The sequence below is a fragment of the Callorhinchus milii genome, unplaced genomic scaffold, assembly GCF_018977255.1.
Source record: "Callorhinchus milii isolate IMCB2004 unplaced genomic scaffold, IMCB_Cmil_1.0 Scaffold519, whole genome shotgun sequence".
NCBI classification, from domain to species: Eukaryota; Metazoa; Chordata; class Chondrichthyes; order Chimaeriformes; family Callorhinchidae; genus Callorhinchus; species Callorhinchus milii.
In genome coordinates this window covers 41,426-58,484 of record NW_024705260.1, presented here as the reverse complement: position 1 = coordinate 58,484, position 17,059 = coordinate 41,426, and the positions used below count along the sequence as shown (strand labels likewise).

General features: G+C 48.4%; 1 pseudogene; it reads left to right on the top strand.

The window, feature by feature from the left end:
• Positions 1–269: 269 nt before the first annotated feature.
• Positions 270–16,070, top strand: LOC121852172 (annotated as a pseudogene).
• The last annotated feature ends 989 nt before the right edge of the window (positions 16,071–17,059 follow it).

Here is a 17,059-nt window from a genome sequence, read left to right as displayed (position 1 = left end):
GACTGTCACGTCCTTACTTGCCCCTCTCTCTCACCGTCACCAGAACCATGCCCCCTAGGGCAGCTTCCATGCCATGTCCACTCTGGTGCCAGGGAGAGGCTCAAGACGCACACTTCCACTCTTGTGATAGTAGCTGGCGCTAAACGGCATCGTGACTTCATTTACGTCACTACACATGCAAAACGTGGCGCACAAAAGTATTTGCGTTACACACAGCACACACAGCATGCAATACACAGCTTTGCAGATGCGGGTGAAACAATCTAGAGATGATGGGAGCTCATTTAGCAGGTGTTTTTTATTCACCGTGTACAGTGAACTCCACACGCACAGAGCGTGAATTGCACGAAAATGTAACAAAAACGAGTGCATTGCACTTGTCCGTCCGTCACTCACCGCCACCCCCCCCTCCTCACCCCAGCCTGCTCATCACATCCATGGGTCACGTGAAGCTGACGGACTTCGGACTCTCAAGATCGGACTCATGAGCCTCACCACGAACCTGTACGAGGAGCACATCGAGAAGGATACGCGCGAGTTCCTCGACAAACAGGTGAGTGGGGAGTGGGGAGTGGGGGAGAGATGAGGTGGAGGAGAGACGAAGTGGAGATGATGGACGAGGTGGAGATGGGGGGCTAGAGAACACAGGATGTAGGGCCAGCTAGCCGAGTAGTTTAGAGGGCCACTCCTGTGGCATGAGCTCTGAGCTGCCACTGCTGAGTGTTTTGGGTTTGAATTCAAGCACCTGCCTGTGATTAAGCCTGGTTCTCAACAAGTATGGCGAGTTAATGATCTAATCCCAAGCATCGATGATTAAACAAAAACATCATATTGAAATAAATGTGTGTTTTAGCCTATTTCAGCTTTGATTACTGAATTTTTTGTTTAATTTTTAGTAGAAGATGCCCCATGTAGTGTGGCATTGCCTCCTACAGGAGCTCCCCGGACCAAGCAGTTTTGTCCATGTGTAGTGGGTTTACGGAAGGCGGAGACGAATCTTTGGAGGCAGAGCGTGTTTATTCAATAACGCTAACGGTATCGCACAGTCTTTCACAAGGGCAACGGCCCTTTATGACTACCGCTTGGGAAGGTATGGCCTCCGGACTGGTGTGCCCTATCACGGAGCTACGCGGCTCTCAGTTCCTCCGGCTATGAGTGCCTTAGGGGAGGCTGCACTGACCCGACCCAGCCAAGGTGCGGGTCCCGACCACTGGCCCACTCGGACCCGGCCCTTACAGGATGTCGGGCCGGGGGTACCCAGGGTCTCACCACTGTCCCACAGAGTCCCGGCCCTTACAAGGGCAGAGGGGCTAGGGGTCCAGGTTCTGGCTTCGGTCTTGGACTGGCCCCGGGTCCTTCCATAGGTCCGGCTTTTTACACCTCCCAGGTGTGTCAGCCCTGGCCACGCCTCCCTTCCAGAGAGTTCAGGGGGGTCCCGGGGGATCTAGGACACCCCGCAGCCCCCTCCAGCTTTGGGCTGGGGAATGTAGCGACCCACATGCCGGTGCAAGTTACTGCCCTGATAGGTGTGTCTGCTACGCAGGTAAGTGCACAAAGCCCATTTACAGCGCTACACATGTGTTGTGTGTAGCGCTGTGTTGTGTAGTAACTCTTGACACCAATGTGTGTGTGCATGTGAGCGACCAGGTTTGTATAATTTTTTGATAACTGGGTACGAGTTTAAAGTACGTCTTACGTTTCCATAGAGCGTCTTATAATTAAGAAAACATGGTTGTAAGATAATATAAAATATATTACGCGATTATATTATCTCGAAGCCATTTCCGGTTTGCGGCGGTGGGGTGACCGAATGGCAGGAGATGTCTCGGTGGGAAATAAACTGTCGACGCGCGCTGTCAAGGGCAACGCGGACGCCAGGCAATTAAGAATCTGTCTGCTCGGATCAGCGTCTCCCAGTGTGACGGGCGCTCTCCAGCGTGGGAATCGGAAAAAAATGTAATCACTTCGAAATGCACAGGGTTAAGATGTGTACCTTTTTTCTAGTCAGCATTTTCCCGTTATGTTACCACTGGAAACAGATGAGCACATGAGAGATTGAAATATCTTGTCATACTGTATTTTTTTATAATTAAGTTGATGCTCTGAAGCTGGCTGAACTTTACACTTGTATTTTTTTTAAGTTAACAGTGTTGTGGTGGATTGATCTCTTTATCTGTGCCAGAAACTTGTCTGTCAAACATATGCGCTAAGCTGATGTAGATACAGTACATCCAAAACAGAAATGTCGTCTTTGGAAACAGAATATTTAAAGTGACATGGCCTGGTTTATGTTGGGTTTTTTTCTCCATGGCTCTGGTTTTTAAGTTACAAGTCAGGAATTGTGTGGAAAGTAAATTCCCTAAGTAAAAGTGTAATTATCCAACGCGACCAGCTGTAGAAATTTCAGGCAATGGGCCTGCTCTTCTGAAGTAATACCATTACCCATATACGCTAAATGAATACATATGCTTCAACAGCAAAGCAGCGACAGTGGTAAAATATTTTCAACCTCTGCATCTACACCTCCGGAATATTTTACGAAAGATTATTTCAATCAATCATGATGGTGATAATAGATTTAATTAGTTAATGTTAAGTTTTTTAATGATGGGTGCTTGGCCAGCAGGAGACTTTGGTGCAAAAAACAAAGGTTCAGACTTTTGATTTGGGGATGTAAAACTATGGAGCTGCAGAAGGAGCAGGAAGTAGAGGTTGTTCATGCACAAGGTGAATTAACCACTTAACGGTTTGTTTTTTTCGTGTGTTAACTTGACTCCTCGCTGCCTCCCGCCCTTCCTGTGCCGCACCGCAGGTGTGTGGCACGCCCGAGTACATCGCGCCGGAGGTGATCCTGCGGCAGGGCTATGGCAAGCCTGTCGACTGGTGGGCCATGGGCGTCATCCTGTACGAGTTCCTCGTCGGCTGCGTTCCATTCTTCGGGACACGCCCGAGGAGCTCTTCGGACAAGTCATCAGCGGTGAGTGGCCCGCGCAGGTCAGGATGGTGACGTGGGTATCAGCTCACTTTGCGCTGGAACACTGTTCCCAGTGCTTTTCAAGAATGTTTCCTTAAAATAACTGCTTCTGTTCCCCCTTCCCCTCGCTTCCGCAGTGCAGCACTTGTCACATTTTCAGCAGCAGTGCTCGACACTGCATGATCATACAGGCACCCAGTGCCCCTTTCTCCCCGACTGGTCTGGTACAACGCCAGTGATGTAGCCTGCCAGTTCATCTGTGACTTACTGTACACTGCATTTGGCTCATTGTGCTTATTTGCTTTCACATCGCGCACTTTCATATGTTCTTCTGCGGCCGTCTGTAACGCTCTTTCTACTGATATTAGAAAGCCACTGGAGCTATGCACTTTTAAATAATTTCGATTTAAAACAATTTTTCTTTAGAACTGCTTTTTGTGTTTAGTTTGTCCTTCCCCCGCACCTCTAATTATCACAGTTCGCTACGCACGGTGCGAAAGTAGTTCAACAGCCATATATACATATGTTTTTTTCCATTTTTCATGAATGATACTGCTTCAATTACACGATTCGCACATTTGTCACTAACACTGCCTCATAACATATGTAATGGGCAAACCGTTTCAGCAATTGCTATTCTGAGCAATAATTTGTGCTTGTATTCAACCACAAGTGCTGCTCCTTGTTTTGTATTGTATGTTATTATTTTGTATCTTTTTATTAATATGCGAACATGCTTCTCCGCAACAAACCTAGCCCGGCGTTGCCCGGGTCTCAAAAATATTTCAAAACTACTCTTAAAAATGTAACATCAGTGCGTACTGACTGGTGGTACCTGCTATGATGACAGCAGTGCATACTGTGGTGGTACCTGCTATGATTACAGCAGTGCATACTGTGGTGGTACCTGCTATGATAATAGCAGTGCATACCGACTGTAGTGGTACCTGCTATGATTACAGCAGTGCATACTGATTTTGGTGGTACCTGCTATGGTCACAGCAGTGCATACCAACTGTGGTCGTACCTGCTATCACTACAGTAGTACATGCTGACTGTATGGCATTATCTATCGACTCTTTAACACAAAGTACTCACCTGACAGAGTGGCATTATGAGGCTTAGTCCCATGTGGTGGTATCTGCTATGATTACAGCAGTGCATACCGACTGGTGGTACATGCTATGATTACAGCAGTGCCTACTGACTGTGGTGATACCTGCTATGATTACAGTAGTGCATACTGACTGTGGTGATACCTGCTATCACTACAATAGTACATGCTGACTCTTGCAGTATTTATTGACTCTATAGCACCAAGTACTCATCTGACAGAATGGCGTGGTGAGGTCTAGTCCCGTGCAGAGCCTCCGGCCTCGCCTAGATTGTTCAGCCGGCCGAGGTGGCACCTTGGCAGTCTGGGGCTGGGCTGCTACCCCTGCCCCCCCCCCCCCCCCCCCAGGCACGATGTCCCACCTACCGACTGTATAGTAATAATAACTGCACGCATCGTGGGGGGGGACATGAGACAGTGAAGAAATTACCTAAGCGTTTAGTGTATTTTTTCTCGGATTTGTAACGCGACCCTCACTCCCACTGAAGGCGTGTGACTTGGCATGGGCCATCCTCCCCACCAAAGGCGCGTGAGTTGGTAAGGTCATGCATGCGTCATAAATAAATGAATAAAAACGAAGCGCACAAAAATCGCTGTAAATTGCTAATTAAACTAATTAAAAGTTGACGGATGTGAAAAAGGAATAGTGCTTGCTCACGGCTGGGCTTACGGCGTGGTGCCTGGCTATTTAAATCCCTCTCACTCCCACCGAAGGCATGCGACTTAGCATGGGCGGCCCCCCCCACCAAAGGCGCGTGAGTTGGTATGGTCGATCGCGCACTATTGAATAAATAAACGAAAACGGCACTAAATCGCAATTTAACTACTTTAAAGTTGATGTATGGGAAAAAGGAATAGCGCCTGCTCACCACGGGGCTTATGGCGTGGTACCTGGCTATTTTTTTTTAAACATAGACCCCACCGTTTGAGAGCCAAATCCTTCGCAAGTGTGCGAACACACACAGATAGACGGACATAAAAAAATGACAATTACATATAAGATTACGTTTCTCACATGGCATATCAGCTGCGTTTTCATGCTCACTTGCAGCATTTAACCACACAGTCCAGATGTGTCCTTGTTTTAGCCAAATTTTATTTAAGGAAGCGTAAGTTTTAGCGCAAAACAGCATGTTAACTTTATTAGCATCCCCTTAGGATTTGCTTTTTTTATTCATCAGTTTTTTTCATGAATATAGCATGAACATTTGAAATGCATTGTTTTTTTTAAAGGTTATTTACTCTTGGAAAATTGTCTGTGCCAAAACGTGCTTGTCAGCAGTAAAGTAATAATCTCCAGCCATTGCACGTTTTAATGGAGGGTACTTGGTGTTCTTGCTGTTCGTGCCAACCCTGCCCGAGTCATGGTTTTGTTCCTTTCCGACCTGACTTTAGCTGAAATTGGAAATCTCAACTGCTTCACTTTATTTGCAGTGTGCTCTTTAAAAGAACATTTCCTCGCTTGCAAAAAAAGCGTCGTGCTTTGAATGAGCCAAACTAATTTGGCATGGTGTATGTTGGCGAGGTCTTGGTCTGTATCTGGTAATGTGTGCTACAAAACTGGCATGCGATTCCCGACCACGGCTCACCAGTCCCGGCATGATATCACAACTTGTACTGCGCCACCGACCCAGCCTTACATCAGTACTTGGTACGTGGCATAAAATATCAGCACTGGGGAGACGATGGAAGTGAGGTGCATTATTGGATATTCCATCACCCCTTTGTGCACTGTGCCAGCCTTCATTCTTGCTCTCTAATTGCACTTACCCAAACTTGAAGGCTATCTAGGGGGATCTTCACATCGACACAACGCGTGTTGGCACGCGTTATGCCGATGTATGCACACGTGCTTACGTGCGTGCCCGCGTGTGTTCCTCTGGTGATGTTTGTGCTGCTATGCAGATGAGATCGTGTGGCCCGAGGAGAGGATGCACTGCCATCAGACGTCCAGGACCTCATCACGGGGCTGCTTGAGCGAAATCCTCTGGAGCGGCTCGGCACGGGTAGGCGACAGCATTCCGCCGTGCCAATCGCGGTTTCTTGCCGACCCTGCCACGCTCAATGCTTTGCTTCCTCCTCACAACACCAGTGACATGTGAAATGTCAAACTTTTCTGGGCCTCTTCTATCTCAACGCAGCCTTCAATGATCACCCTCATTTAAACAGAACTAGGGAGACAAACGCATAGGCAGCTGAGCAACACTACCATCTTGTGCGCTATAGTGGCCTTAATAAGTTATCATAACACTTGCCCTAGCAGTCTCCGTGGTTATGTGGAGATCTTTGTTTATGTGTTTCATTTCCCACGTGTTTGTGCCCAGTCTGAATGCCACCCAGCAGCGTAGCTATCGAGTGTGCAGACAGTGCAACTGCCTACAGGCTGGAGGTTTCCAGGCACCGGGCTATGAATAAACTGGGCAGGCAGCCCCATTTCATTTCTCGCACCAGGGCCCATGCCATCCACACTACGCCACCGATGCCACCCGCGTTAATGCACCTGTCTTTGTGTTCCCCTGTGCGCGTTCGGCCATCAAGGTGGAGCCTTCGAGGTGAAACAGCACCAGTTCTTCCACAGCCTCGACTGGGACGGACTGCTCCGACAGAAGGCGGAGTTTGTGCCTCAACTCGAGTCCGAGGAAGACACCAGCTACTTCGACAGTAAGAGGCCGTGTTTCGCCGCAGCCACGGAACGCCTGCATCGAAACGTCTTTGCTCGCTGGCACGGGCCACACACCCCTTCGTGCACGCGAATGACAGTCAGCCCCAACATTCTATAACGAGGGATCTTTTTCCATTTTGTGTCGTGCGCTTGCGCAGCGCGCTCGGATCGCTATCACCACCTGGACTCCGAGGACGACACAAACGACGAGGAGCCACTCGAGATGAGGCAGTTCTCCTCCTGCTCGCCCGCTTCAAGGTACGCCACGGCCCTGCGGGCTGCTGACACTGCGGCACGGGCCAGGCCTCCGTGCATCCCTTGCTTACCTGGTGGTAATCATAGGGAACGCAGCACATTGGAGGGGCTGTGCTCATATCCACACACTCAATGTAAATAATAAATAGAGCAGAAATATATTATCACCCTTTGTCAATTCACTGCTGGATGAAGGCCTCCCTACATTGTTCACTCTTCCTACATCTTGCTGATCTAACTTAAACATATATATGTGAGCATTACAGAAAAAAACCTCACATACACTTTCACATGAACTGAATTTCATTTTATGTAGCAATTAAATATTTTAAAATCACTTTAATTCCATGGGTCGGTACAGAAAATCATATATTGGTAGAATGGTTTCAAACTCCGAACTTGGAGGGAAATTATGAAGACCACTTTGGGTACTACAAGATGAATTGTAGAGAAGGACTAGCGATCTAGACCAGATCCTGGAGATGATCTTGAGAGAGGGGGTGAGGAGAGAAATGAAGACATAACTTATCAGATGGAGGACATGCCCAGTACCGTGTAACTCTGGTCCTCTAAGGATGTTCACCCAGGCTGCAATTGTGACGAGTGTATCAAACAAACTCAAACGGTCCCCTGCCTCGCTCTGCCTGCCTCTCCTACTAGGTTTACAGCAGCATGGAGCGTCTGTCCCACCACGACGATCGGCGCATCCCCACCACGCCCGCGACGCCTACGCCCACCCCGACGCCCAAGCGCAGCGCCAGCGAAGACAAGGATGAGCGCGGCAGCCTCGTCACGCTGCGCGCGCACGACAAGGGCTGGATGCTCGGTTCGCCAGAAATGTGAGCGGCGTTGTTGCGTTTGCCATACTCCGCTCTGGTTTAATATAAAAGCTTTCGAGACCAATTTATCCATAATAAAGGTTTCTTTGGGTTAGATCACGTAAATATAGATATCTATATTTTAGCCCGCCGCCACCCAACACAGGCACTAAACACACTTCAGCACACCAACACACCGGTGTGCTGAAGTAGTAACTAATTGGCACGTTTTGTTTGCATTACAAACCTTATTAATTGGCTGTGTCAGGTGGTGGTAGATTCACTGCACATTTATACTTAGGCGATCTAACCCAAAAAACTTTTATGATACTCCACACCTCCTCCCGTTTGTATCGTTGCGTATTTAACCCAGAGGACTCGCTACTCAGCCCTTGCATGTTTGCACATGGCAGTCCAGCGTCTCCACTCGTTCCTGTCCAACGCTTTGCAAAGTGCCTCTGGTGATGTCCGAGCCGATGTTTTGAAGATCTTTTCCAGCAGTCTCCCTGACATCCAAGTGTGGGTTTCCAAGTCGAGCTGCATGTTGAGCATTTATTCTCTCAAGGTTGTGCAGCAGCAGCAGAAGAAGAAATGCTCAACACGTGACCAAATCCAGATAATCTTGCCTGTGTTAAATAGTCCGTCTTCTTCCCTGGAGGGAGGCTGCCGGGTGGGTTATTCCAGTCCTAAGCCTGGAGGAAGGAAGAGGGTTTTGCAATGGTCTTATAAAAACCTACTGCAACACAAATGGTACAGTGGCAACATTACTGGCAGGACAGTTGTACCAATGTTATAGCAGAGGCCAAAGCTGCAGAGAATGGAGTAGCTTGATCATTGAGGTTACGAATTATCGGTAATGAGGAGAGAGAGTTACTAATAATGAGTAGGAGATATGACTTGTGACAATATGAATTTCCCGTTTTGTGTAAGTTGAGTAACTTTAACATTTTCCAGCAATGCGATTGGTTTTCTTTGTTACCCTCTGGTGTCATGTCCTGTTACTGTTTTCACGGCAGCTTCACTGGCCAGAGCTGTGTGATTAGACGGCATTTGTCCGCGCGCTGCTTATTTTCTCCGTCGACGCGTGTGACGCGACCGGCGTCCGTCTGTCTCAATCCCAGCCTTCGCAAGCGTCTGTCGGGCTCGGAGTCGTCGCACACGGAGAGCGACGGGAGCCCGCCCGTGACGGTGCGGCGCCGGCGCTCGGCGCTGCTCGACATGCCGCGCTTCGCCATCGCGCTCGAAGACCAGGAGGGCGAGGCGGCCTGCACGGCGGCCGCAGCGGCGGTCGCGATAATGGGCGGAGGAGGTGCGACGTCGTCGCACGCGCCCGTCACACGGAGCGGCAGCAAGTCCGGCGCCACGCAGGCGCTGCTCACCATCGGAGAGCTGGCGCTGACGGAGGAGGCTGGCGGGACGCCCACCACCCGACGGGCAGCGGCGGCGGCGATAACAGCAGCTCCACACTGTCCGGTGAGAGACGGCCACGCTCGGCGCTCTTGACACCGATGGGGAAACCTTCCGTAAATGGACAGTTACCATTCTGGCATAAAATATTAACTTAAACGGCAAAAACCTTGAAGGCTCGAACTTAAACACCCATCTGATAACTCACATGCAGAGTACCACTCGTTGCAGAGGCATCAGTGGCAGGTGGCTCGAACTAACAGGATTCAGCCCCTACTACCCTGCTCACTAACACAGCCTAGACATGAAAAGCTCTCAAGGTCACCACGAGCGGAGCACGTGGGAACCCGACACAATCGGTGACCACATGTCCTTGGCTTGTCAGCCTACCACATGCTCATCTTGTGGAAATCTTGCAGGCAGTCATTTTGAAATATGTTTACTTGTATAGAATGCAATAATTGTACTCAATAAAAATATCGAGGTGCACCTTAAAAAAATAATATTATCCCCACCATGAGAGGACACACCTATTCAACTCACTGCAGAAGTAAGTGTACCTGTTGTACCATCTCCAGGGTCCGTGTCGTTCACTGACGTGGCAATGATGCTTCGATAATTATGGGCGTTTCGCCAGAAAGTTGTCTTGCCTTCCAACCCAATTCTCTAAACTAAACTGAAATATAAAAATGCTATTTTACCAGGTAAGGCCTCCCGAGATATATAGCTGTTTTTCAGAAACAACCTGGCCACAAGTGATAGCTCAGCGAAGTTGCTTATCATGTGGAAATGTATATCAGCCAACTACTCTAAATGCACATTGATTCGAAATGTGAAGGGAAAAACTGGAGACCCGGAGAAAAATCCACACGACCACAGGGGGGAGACGTGCAAACTCCATATATACAGTCGTCAGGATCGTTCAGGACCTCCTGTACACTCGGCGAAGTAGTCAACATCTCACCACCTTGGTATCCCGCCCCCCCCCCATCGTCCCGGCGCAGTAGAGAGCGGCACGGACGTCTCGGAGGGCCCCGCCCGTTCCCGTGGTGACAGCGCCGACTGCTCGCTGCTGGACGGCGCCGCGTCTGCGGCCGCGTCGGCGACGTCGGCCAAGGCGACGAGCGACCTGGCGGTGCGGCGCGCGCCACCGGCTCATGTCGGGGGAGGCCGGGGCGACGCCGGCCGTCGGGGGACCGGCCCCCGAGCGGCGCAAGGCCAAGCCGCTCAACAAGGTCATCAAGTCGGCGTCGCACAGCGCGCTCTCGCTCGTCATTCCCTCCGGTGAGACGCCTGATGGCGCACTCGCCCCACCGCAGAAAACGTTACTCGTTTAGCGAAGCCTCGCCGAGCAAATGGGTATTCGTGTATTCGAGAAAGTCCTGCGGGGTGGCGTGATTGCTCAGTTAATTTTGAATACTTTCCACCTCAGGTTAAGTGCGTATACTTTAGTTCTGTATATCCGCCCGTCTGTCCAGAAATGATAATAACTCTTGTAAAGATGATCCGGTATAAACAAGCCTGTGTTTTAAAGTTATGCTGATCTCAAGCACTCGATTTACCAAAACATTAACAAAATTGATCAGAGCGTTTCCCAAAACTTGGAGACACAAACCTGAGCATTATAGGACTACTTGTAAATAAGTAAATGCGTTTTTCCATTACAAATACACACCAGCTTCCTTACCACTGAAGAAAAAACAAATAAAAAGGCATGTTGTAAGCGTGACAGTATTCGGTACATGTGCGTGGAATACTTGTGCTCTTATAGCTCATATTGTATAAGGGCACAAGTGCAGTTTCACTAACCCACTTGCTGTACTGCCGTCTTCTGGCCACTTCATTGTCACGTGAGTCTTTGTGATCCTTAAATTCTTGACTCCACAGTGGTGAATTACAAATGCGAATTGTCATATTTTCCATTAAATACACAAAAAAATGGATTTTATCATATACAAACTTTGGATGTGTATTTTGGGCTCAACTCCATGTTCTAATAGCTGCGTTCATGTGAAGAAAATATGTGAAGGTCACAATAAGTAGCTCCGTCACATTGCTGTTGTCATGTCACTTCATGGAGATGCTAAAATCCGAATCAGACGGTGTGGCAGTTATGTCAGTCACGTGGCAATAACTATACACTTGATTGTAACGCGTCTTGTTTCTCACTGACACACTTGCAGAGCTTAGAGCTCATGTTTGGCATGCCGGAGCAGACAGCTAAAGTTCCGTCTACATTACATGTCGGAACCCATGTAATCCTCTCACATTTGGAACAGTGCGGCTACGTGCAGTGGTATGGACGCGCCAGCGGGTGCATGTGTGCATCTCTGGGTCGTTTGCTTACGTGCGGATGTGTGTGCGCACGTTGGCGTGCGAGCAGAGCAGTACGTGGGCTCCCCACTGGCAAGCCCCATGTCCCCGCGCTCGCTCTCGTCGAATCCATCGTCGCGAGACTCGTCCCCATCGCGGGACTTCTCCCCGGCGCTGGGGGCGCTGCGCTCGCCCGTCGTGATCCACCGCGCCGGCAAGAAGTACGGCTTCACGCTGCGCGCCATCCGCGTCTACATGGGCGACTCGGACGTCTACTCTGTGCACCACGTCGTTTGGGTGAGTGAGTCAGGGTCGCACGCTGGGTGGATTTAAAAGAGAAGAAATCATCATTGGTGGTGGCGATAGATGGGGAGAGGGACCATAGCAGTGGTTGTTCGCTTTGACAGAGGTCTTGTGAAGCCGACAGAGTTAAAAGAAAAACGGCGAGATCAACTCAGACCACAACGTGGACGAACGGAGACAAAGATGGAATGACGAGCAGAGGCAGGTGTCCGTAGAATATTGAAAAAAACTTTAGAATAAAGTTTTTTTAGAATAAAGTTTTTTTCTTTAGAATAAAGTTGTTTTGCAACTAGGGACTCAGCTTATTTGAAAATCGACCAAATGAATAAAAACTTGGGAAACAAACCCAGCTAATAAGACTAATTGCAATCCACTTCCATCCTGCTCATTAAATACTTCCGATTTTGGAAAGCGTTGCATAATCCATGCATATGCACATTTTTTCCTAATTGTTTGCTTTTTGTGACTTTTTTTGTGGCTCGCTCTTTGCGGCGGCTGCTGCTGCTCTCTTGACCGTGGCAGAACGTGGAAGAGGGCAGCCCAGCCAACGAGGCCGGACTGCGCGCGGGTGACCTCATCACGCACGTCAACGGGGAGCCCGTGCACGGCCTGGTGCACACAGAGGTGGTGGAACTCATCCTGAAGGTGACGACACCACTTCCTCCTCCTCCCCACAGCTCCTGCTGGCCTCCTGCTATGTTTTCTTTCATATGGCATTTGTAAAGCAACTACTTGTGGTGTATTGACTGGGCGCCTTGTAAGGGCTGATCAGTATTTTGCCATTGGTTTTTGGAGAGGGAGGCGATTATCGTATTCGGTCACCGATTTGATGACATATTTTTTCACATGTGGCAGGGAAGCCGGGAGAATATTGCCACGGTGGCGAGTTGTTAATTACCTCGCCTGGTTTCCAGGTCGTGGGTTTGATCCAAACATATGTCCATATGTTTGGAATTTGCATGTTCTCCCGTGGTTGCGTGGATTTTTCTTCAGGTCCTCGTTTTTTTTCCCTCCACATTTAGAAACATGCGAGTATTTGGCTGCTATAAATATCCACATGATAAGCCACTTCGTTGAGCTATCATATGTGGCTATGCTTCTTCTGAAAAAGAGCTCTATAGCTCAGTGGGCTTACCTGGTAATATAAAAAAAAATCTAAATCTTCCATGCCTTTTGTAATAGGAATAAGAATAAAAATGTAATCGAGATCATGTAGCCATCTATGTAACGAGTCATTGAATCGTACTTTGCCTACGATACACGCGTCAAATCGTGTACATGAAAATAAAAATGTATTTTGTCTATTTCCCTCATGGTATCCCACCTGGACTCTCGGCATCATGAGATGAATCCATGAGGATCTTTCGCAGAGCAGTGCAAACCAGACCTGAGATCTCTTCAAGTGACCTCTGGTTCACGCAGTAGGGGGCAGCATTTTCCACCAACCCCGCCACAGAGAGTAAATGATCGTCGCATTACAGTAAATAAAATATTTTAATTCTTCTCCCTGAATTTAAGCCAAATGAAAATGTCATTGCCGTCATTGTGGAGACTGTAAGTAATATTAAATAGTTAATCAGAAAACATGCCTATTTCATATATCGCTCCACATAAAAAAACAAGACTCTGTTGATAATTGGTTCTTTACCCTTCTATCTGGCAACAAAACTGACACCTTTTGACGCCTTTTGGCGTCATCTGGTCCAACCCATATGAGACTAGGCTCGAAGGAAAGCTGTCTCGGGTGTGGACCAATCAACTTCAAGGACAGTGCACATTATCAGAGTTATGTCTTTTGTTTGTATTTATGACTGCAGGTATTGCGGTCTATGCAAACATGACTCCTTGCAAAAAGGTGTCAGTTTTGTTGCCAGATAGAAGGGTAAAGAACCAATTATCATATTTTACTGGCAAATGAGGTCCCCATAAGACTCTGTTGCTTGTATTTGAATCAATACTGCTGAAATGATGCACTCTCACAACTGTAAAGCTGATGATTGTGTTTAAAAAATGCTTTTATTGTTTATGTTGACAGACAGACTTAGGAGATGTACAGTCTGCTTATCTATTTTGTTCACCAAATGAAGTGCAGAACCAAATTTGACGTGACGGATTTGTTGTTGTTGCGGCCATTGGTGATCAGGCTAAGTTTATCACTTTCACTACATTCCAACACATTTTAATCACGGGTGGCTGCCCCAGATTAAAACCCTGGATCTCAGCAGTGCTGTCTCCAATGTCTGACTCCTAAGCCACCTGGCCAACTTGCTCGTTAAGGCTCACTCCTATGTGTGTGTGTGTTGCCCTTTTGCGCTTTGCTCGTCATCTGCTGTAGAGCGGCTACAAGGTGTCCATCGCGACGACGCCGTTTGAGAACACGTCCATCAAGGTGGGGCCTGCACGGCGCGGCAGCTACAAGTCCAGGATGGCTCGGCGCAGCAAGAAGAGCAAGAAGAAGGAGGGAACCGACAAGTGAGAGAGCGGTCGTGGAGCTCAAGGAGCAGCGGACATTAATAGATGATTTTGTTAACCTCGCTCGCGGCAGGCAGACACCGGATATGTTTTCCCGTACTGTACAACGCCGCATATTCCGAATGTCACCTGTCTGAGGTGACCAATGAAACACCTAAAGCCCAATTGAGGGATTCTTGTATGGTGTAACTGTCATTTTCTCAAAGATGTTCACAAATCTGACCCATTCACATGCAGTTAATATGATCTTTATTTCACGTACAATCTTTCATTTCTGAAGTATGGTCAAGCATTTTCCAATGTATAAAGCAACAAAAGTGCAGACCAATTGATTGTATTTATCTGTTTGACGTCACTAAACCCTGAGCTGTCAACACCAACAACTCACCGCGTTTGTACCCCTGTGCCTTCTACGCCCCCAACTGCCCCGCACCACACAGTCGCAAGCGCACGCCGCTGTTTCGCAAGGTGACACGCCAGGTGACGTTGCTGCAGACGAGCCGCAGCCTGTCGTCCCTCAACCGCTCGCTGTCGTCCAGCGAGAGCGTGCCGGGTTCGCCCACGCACAGCCTGTCCCCACGCTCGCCTCCGCAGTGCTACCGCTCCACCCCAGACTCGGCACACTCTGGTGAGGCGCTCCTTCGGTTGTTCCTCCTTCAATGCGATAATGAACAACCGCGTTCACCCTGACTGAGCAGCCAATCGCGTTCACCCTGACTGCACAACCAACCCCGTTCAGTCTGTTGCAGCAGCCCGCTAATTCACTCTGTTTAATGACTAATTCACCGTTACCAAAAGACTGTTGAATTGACCCTTGACCAAACCACCAACAAATTCACCAAATGATCGACCGATTTACCGCGATTGAACGACCGTGCTTTTTGCCTATTTTATTCACCAATGACAGTAGATTCTCTGTCTACCATGCTTCAACCTCTCACACTCAATGCCACACTTGCATTCATATTTCTTTGTCAGATTGAGGTACTCACATTCCCGTTTCATCATCTCCACCCTGTGCTGGGATTTTGTCCTCGCACACTTTCTGTCTGCCTTAAACAGTAAATATGATTCATTTTGTCTTTCATTGAAGAAATGCTAAACCACATAAAAGTTCCTTCCCCAATTTGTGTTTGTATCTATATTATATACTTGACTTCAGCCATCCTCCGGGACGGATACTGCGAAGGATCGGGCCAAAATGGCAAGTCTCCCCTTGCGGAGCAGCTCACTGCGTGCAATGCGAATGGGGAACAACACGTGTAGCGTAAAATGGCATATGCGCTACTTAACTTTGGTATTTCGCTCGTTTGATTTCGGGGTACGGCACACTGCAAACAAGTACCTCATAGTCACGTCGGCAAGACCTGACCGGCAGACTTATTCGCGCGATCCTGGTGAGGTTGCTGCTAGATAGATCTCTTGAATCGTGGCAGGTGCAATTTCCTGCAATAAGCGCTTGGGCGGCGATACTTGTCTCTCCTGGTTGGCTATTCGACAGATAACCCTCCAGTCCCGGCCAGTCAGAGTTAGGTAATTGGCACATTTAATATCTCAAGCTCACTTACTATGTAGAGCCGCTACGATTCAACACCCCAATACTAATTTCACACACGCACGCATGTCCTAGGGTACTTTGTGCTGTGGACGACAGAAAACTCTGACGCGACCTCTCGGGAGGTGCAATTGCATGGGCGCAAAGATCGGAGACCGCATTCATCGCTCAAGGGAGTATCAGCCGGCGATAAATGAATCGGGGAATAGTTCGGACAAACCTTTAAATACCAACCAATCTATGAGCGGTTTCTGACGGCAATGACTAAATGGCTCTAGGATGCAAAACATTTAATCCGTGTCTGCTAGTGTGGGAACAGTGTATAACAACGATACCAGAATTAATGCTTCCATATTAAGAAGGGTGCTATGTATTTAGAACCTGGAGGATAGGTGTCTGCGATGCGTCTGAGATTGTCCTTAAATTGTCCTACATTCCTGCTCGGGCCTTTCGGACTCAACTCTTGGTATAAGCCGCTTAGCCGGATTGCTAGGTATAGGACATCGTTATGGTAGAGTCCACTTCTTACGAAAGTTGACCTTGTGCTGTTAAGGGACTTGCACACAGCAGGATAAAAGGACGGGCTAAACAGGTCATATTGACGCTATTTCGTGGAGGTCTTCGGCGTATGGTCCCTCATTTGTAGCTTAACCATTTCGGATTCACAAACATCCTTCCCGTAACATCACATTGATTGGACTAGCTAACACGCACCGCTGTATAAATGAGCCCTAAGTCTCCGACAATTTAGGAATGCCCCAGTGAGTCCTAGACTTCGCATTCCGCCACGATTCGCCTAAGGAAGAAAATCTCGGGTACTTATGAGACGGAAAGATGTAGGAGAATACTCGGTGGGACAAGAAAAACAGCATGATTGCATTTCGATCTTGGGCGCCGACTTATATAACCTCCGTGCATAAGCGGGGTGGAAGAACTCACACGAGTCGTGTCTCTCGCTCTTTCAGAAGCCAAGGCTTCCTATCTATTCCAACCTTATAACGTCCCTCCTGCAGTCAACATAATGGTTATCGATAATAAACAATGTCAGTTGCGCTTGGATTCCCCAGGTTGATTAAGAGAGACCTGGCCTGACTAACTTCGCCAACGCAAGTAAAAATGGGTGCGTCTCTCAGAAACCATTGGTTGACCCGCTCTTACATAATGTAATACAAGTGTAGACGCAATC